This window comes from Lissotriton helveticus, chromosome 9, assembly GCF_964261635.1.
Source record: "Lissotriton helveticus chromosome 9, aLisHel1.1, whole genome shotgun sequence".
Lineage (NCBI taxonomy): Eukaryota > Metazoa > Chordata > Amphibia > Caudata > Salamandridae > Lissotriton > Lissotriton helveticus.
In genome coordinates this window covers 1,130,504,958-1,130,510,957 of record NC_136070.1, presented here as the reverse complement: position 1 = coordinate 1,130,510,957, position 6,000 = coordinate 1,130,504,958, and positions in this window count along the sequence as shown.

Sequence of the window (6,000 nt, the reverse complement as noted above, 5' to 3'; positions counted from 1 at the left end):
TGGGTGAGATCGCCGCACCGCTTGCTTGCGGACCGCATCACGTTGCTGCGAGCATCATCGCAGAACCATCGCATCGAGGAGCTGCGAGAGTGAGGATCACCGCTGGACCACGCATTGTCGCCCCGGAGATCGTCGCAGCCCCCACGAGATCGTCGCATCGTGCCTTTGCGAGAACAAACTTCCTACGGAACCTGCGCACCGGAATCCATACAAGTGGCCTTCCTCCCCATACAGACCGGATTCGTCGCAACACGCCCGCTGCTGCAGCGGGGTTGTCGCATCGCCTCCCCAGGGTCTCAGGAGCAACGCATCGCTTGTTTTCCACCGCACCAGCTTCTGCTTTTTGGAACTTTGTTGCAACTAAAAGGTACTGTGAGTAAACGTGACGCAACTGTGAACTTTTCACGCATCTGTGGTTTATTTTACCGCAACTTGAAGAACTTTAACGCAAACCTTAAGAACTCTTTTTGAAACCATATTCTTGAACTGTGTATGTTGGATTTTTGTCGTTTTGGTCTTGTGTAGTTTAGATTAAATACCTTTATTTTTCTAAACTGTTGTGGAGTCAGTTTGTGGTGTTTTCACTGTGTTACTGTGAGTGTTGGTACAAATACTTTACACATTGCCTCTGGTTAGCCTAGACTGCTCGTGCCAAGCTACCTAGAGGGTGAGCAGGGGTTATCACAGAGGGTTTCCTCCTTACCCTGACTAGAAGCAAGGGTCCCTATTTGGGCAGTGGTACCTACCTCTGCCAACTAGAGACCCCCAGTTCTAACATTGGTGGTCAGGCGGTGGGATTTGAACTTGTATTTGTACTTGACCCACAGTAATTGGTGTACATCACTAGTGAGTGCAGACCACTACGCCACCGCATACTACTGGTTTTTGATTTTTTTCTATTTTTGAGTAACTCTTCAAAGCATCATGTCTGTGAAAGGAAAGGCACTCAGTGAGGGGGCAGAAGCAGAATTGGAGTTTGTCATTGGAGATTTGTATTCATACAAAGTTGAGCATCTTAGGAAATTCTGCCTTGAGTTTGAGTGCCCCATAAAGAGCGCCTACAGAAAGGAGGAGCTGCAGAGAATCTTGAAGGCCCATTGGGAGGCACAAGAGGGAAATGATGATGTGGATGTAGAAAACAGTTTTCAAGTCACAGATCTGCCAGTGGGCAGAGCAGGTGCAGGTGCTGGCAGCAACCATTCCAGCAGGGGCCTCTCCCCAGAAGAGTTTTAAGAAAATCAGAGAGTAAGAGAGTATGAGTTGGAAGTTCTGAAAATGAAAATGAAGCAATTGGAAATGGATAAAGAGAGAGAAAAGGCGGCGGAGGAGAGCAAAAGTGCCCGCGCCTTGGAGGAAAAGAAATTGCTTTTGGCTCATGAGTTGAGCATGAGAGACCTGGATCTTAAAGCCAAGGAGGTGGATGCCAGTTCGAATGGTGGCAGCGCGCAGCCAGTGCATGGGGGTAAAGTATATATTCCCAAAGACCTGGTACAGAATTACCATAGGAGTGAGGATATTTATGCCTGGTTCACTTCGTATGAAATTGCATTGAAGATGAATGGTGTGCCTGATCAGCATTGGGGGGCGGGTCTGTGGAAACATTTTGAGGCTTCAGGGAGGAGTGCTCTAGAGCCCTTAGAGATGGCAGGTACCATGACCTACCCCAATATGATGGAGGCCTTATGTCTCAGGTATGGCCTTACTCCAGAGCAGTATAGACTGCAGTTTAGAAACTCCAAGAAGAGAGAGTCTGAGACTTGGATGGAGTGTGTGAATTTGTACTCGCGTGCACTGGAAGGTTGGATGAAGGGCAGTAAAGTAACTGATTTTAAGGGGTTGTTGCATTTAATCAGGTGGGAGCACTTGAGTAGTCTTTGTGTTCCAGATCTGCGCCAGCATCTTTTAGACAGCAAGCTGACAGACCCCATTGAGCTTGCTAAGGAGGCGGACCGCTGGACCAGTACCAGGGTCCACAGAGGAATTGTGGGTACCACAGCCAAAGGTGGGCAGGGTCCCCAGCAGAAGAGTGGGGGGGACAAGGGTAACCAAAAGGAGTTCTCACAAGGGCCCCAAAATAGTTCCCAGGGAAAGGAATCCCAACCCCCCAAACCTAATCAGCCATGGCCCTCTAAGGGCAGGCGGGACAATAGAGACAGAAGGGATAACCAAGGTCCCCCTACCTGCTATCACTGCAGTGAGGTGGGCCACATTGCTCCAAAATGTCCCAAGAAGAAGCCCGCACCCACTGGTGCTCCAGCCCCAGGGTTAGCAAGTGTAGCTTTGGGCGGGGATTTGATTTCTAGTGGGGAGGTGGGCTTAGCAGTTATGTCCCTTGTCTCTCTAGGAGACTGAGAGTTGGTCCAGGAAACCTTACTGCCCTCTAACACTAAGAAGTATGGGCAGAAGGTGACCATCAATGGGAGGGAGGTTGAGGCTCTGAGAGACACAGGAGCCAGGGTGACATCCGTGAGGTGTCAGTGGGTGTCTGAAGAGCAAATCATCCCTGATGTACTCCGCCCTGTAGTGGCAGCTGACAGCTCAGTGCGCCTCTGCAAGCTGGCACGTGTTCCCTTTGCATGGGGGGAGTCTCTGGTCTTTTGAAAGTAGTTGTCAGTGATGCCTTGCCTGTAGACTGTCTGTTAGGTAACGACCTGGAGAGTTCTCCATGAAAGGATGTAGAACACAGAACTCACTTGGAGATGTTGGGTCTGCCTGCGTGGATCTGCGTGACCACGCATGCTATGGCAGCCAGTAAGGGTGATTCAGCAGAACTGGAGCCTGAAACAGTGGCCCAGGGACCTGCCAGGAGAGGAAGGGGCAGGGAGCGCGGGAAACCCACCCCAGCAGTTCCCACGGTCCAGGAAGAAGCAGAACCGGAGGGGATGCCCTGGAACCTACAGGGTAACAGGTGGCAAAACTGGGAGACCTACCTGAGCTGACCCATTGGCAGCAGGAAGGTGGTCCCTCCAGGGAGAAATTCTGCCAGGCTCAGAAAGAATGCCCTTCCCTCATTGGTCTGCGGCAACATGCTGTAGATTGTGGAGCAGCCAGAGATCACTTTATCTACTGGGAAGATGACTTATTATATAGCGAGCCTAAGTTTGCTGAGCCCGGTGCAGCCCATGTGCTGGTGGTACCCGAGCGCTTCAGAAACTTCCTAATGGGTCTGGCTCATGACGTGCCTCTTGCAGGACATCTGGGGCAAGACAAGACCCTAAACCAGCTTGTCACCCACTTCCACTGGCCCCAGATGAGAAAGCACGTTGGTTCCTTTTGCAGATCTTGCCAAACCTGTCAAGCCAGTGGCAAGATTGGAATGAAGTTGAAGGCACCCCTTCAGCCCTTCTCAGTGGTGAGCACCCCTTTCGAGCGGGTGGGCATAGATATTGTAGGGCCCCTGGACCCCAAGACAGCCTTAGGTAACAGGTTCATCCTGGTCTTGGTGGACCATGCCACCCGGTACCCGGAAGCAGTCCCTCTCAGGACAATCACAGCACCTGTGGTGGGCCGTGCATTGATGGGGATCTTTTCCCGTGTGGGGTTCCCCAGAGAGGTGGTCTCCGACCGGGGTACCAACTTCATCTCTAAGTACATGAAGTCTCTGTGGGAGGAGTGTGGGGTAACTTATAAGTTCTTGTAAACAATGGGATTCTATCAATGTGAGTGGTGACTAATTTTATGTGATTTTGTATAGTTCTCTAAACTCGTGAATACACTGCAATGTGAAAATTAGGCCTCTCTGCGGGTGGCAGAATGAGGGCACTGTGTGTTTTTAAAATACCCCTCACACACTATGAATCCCATAGTGTCATTCTCCCATCATTGGGGTCTTCCCGTCCCTTTACGGGGCGGGGCGTGCTTCGACCTACGAGTGACGCGGGAGCACTTATATTTTTTTGACAATAGGCTATGTGATGAGGATAGTGATATGAGTTAGGGAGTGTAGGGACCTATTTGCGTGAATGATAGTGTAAAAAGGGTTAAAAATTCCCTGGCTAGTTGAAAAAATTAACTTTAATGGTTTCGCAAGCTGGGAACATTAAAAGGGTGTTAGTAAGTAGAATTACAAATGTGGTCTACTTTGTCGACATGACATGTTTCATAGGCAGACCCCTCCTGCCTACTCATCAGGACCTCTGTTGATCCCTACAAAAATACTCAATTCTAAACTAAATGTTAAATTCCTATGGTCCTAAAACTTAACAGCAAAAATCGGCTGCTAGGTTGAGCCTCGGGGCTTGAGTTGGCCCTTAATGAGGCATTATCATGAAAAATGACCGAGTATGGTCTCTGTGGAAAGAAAAAAGACAAAGAGGGTACATGGTTGTAGAAATACAATATGTAAAGCACAATTCATACATGGCTCATTTTTGCGTGAGTCACAATGTGGCTTAGTATCTCAAAGTATTCTCAACATTAATTATGTATATGACCCGATGAACTACCATTCGCCATCGTGGCCAAAGGGTGTGAACCCTTGGAAAACTCCAACACAGAGCGCCATATACACTTCAAACACAAACACATCCACACAATCCAAAACGACCCATCTGGTTGTGTTTTAAAAAAAAAAAAAAACAAGCAAGGGTGTGGGCTTCCTTGCAGTTCCAGGACAAGTGTCTAGTTTAAGAAGAAACGTCTCACTAGCGGGGTGACATCAAAAAATCCACTCATCATACTGATAAATGGGTCATTATCACACATGCCGGTTGATATATTATTCGTGAATAAAACGGCAGATAATGGCTTAATGCCTCCCAGACATCAACCTATCAAGCCCCCAAAAATGCGTCATAGTCAAACATGCTGGTTGGAATAGTGATCGTGAAAACGAGCGACAGCAAATGATGGCAAATGCCTCCAAATGTGCAAACATGCTACAATTGATACATACATTTGAAGCGTGGTGATAGGGCCTCATGAGCCTGCGTCTTAGGGTGATTAGTTGACTGGTTACTATGGAGGAAAGTTTAAACCTAGTCACTCACGCTGTTTGATGGCGGCAGAATCTCACTGTCAGAGACACACCCCTCCGCTATCACAAGACCAAGTTTTTAAAGACCCATGGTCAGGGTCTCACTTACGTGACCGCATGCCTAATCTGGCTTTATTCCATACCCTTCAGCAGCTCCGTAGATGTAGCCGGAGTCCTGCCTCTGCTTGTGTTCTTATACCGGAAGAAAAACCTAGTCATGATTGCCTCTGAAAAAAGACTAGAGAGCTGACCTAAAATGGCGGCGCCCGTCGGGACACTGCTGGTCTATAGTCTGTTGTCTATTTTTTCTTCTCTTGGTCGCATTCTTTTGGAAAAATTTGCACAGTGCTCTCTAAATAAATCTCATTCGTGCCGCAATATATTAAATTAATTTGAAAGCGATTTCCATTTTATTTTAATTAGCCTGCCAGGGGGCTCCCTGAATGGGATAGGCGGGCTCGAACTTTTTTAAAAGTGAAAGGTGTCATATTGAATGCATGATCCATATTCCCAGCGTGGTCAGAGTCTATGCACTATCTTTATGAGAATTGGGGAGATTTTCATGGGTCCTTCAACAAGTCATGTTGCATTATGTTCATATTATGCTGAGTCTCACATTGGCCCATGTTCTTATTGTTTGTTTCTATCTGCAGAAACTATAATACGGATAGCCTAATAGTTCAAGATCTCAAGGTCTTATTGTTCTCATGTCATCATGATTACTGTTACTGTGGCATGTCATGGGGTGGGTGTATGGCGTAACCATTAATGTGATGGATGGCCGTTCCAAACGTCAGAGTTGGCCCCATGGAATATCATCATTAAGGCCGCAGTTGTTAGTGTCCAAGCGGAACACCCACCTTTGTTCTTTCTCCAAGAGCATATGTTCCCTGGTTACCTGCTCTATCACTGTCCATGAGATATCATCAGGCTTGTGTCCTTTCTCCAAAAAGTGAGCGGTCTGCTTAGTACTAGCTCTTTGGCATCTGATTGTGCTCTGATGTTCCCCTATCCTGGTCTTGATT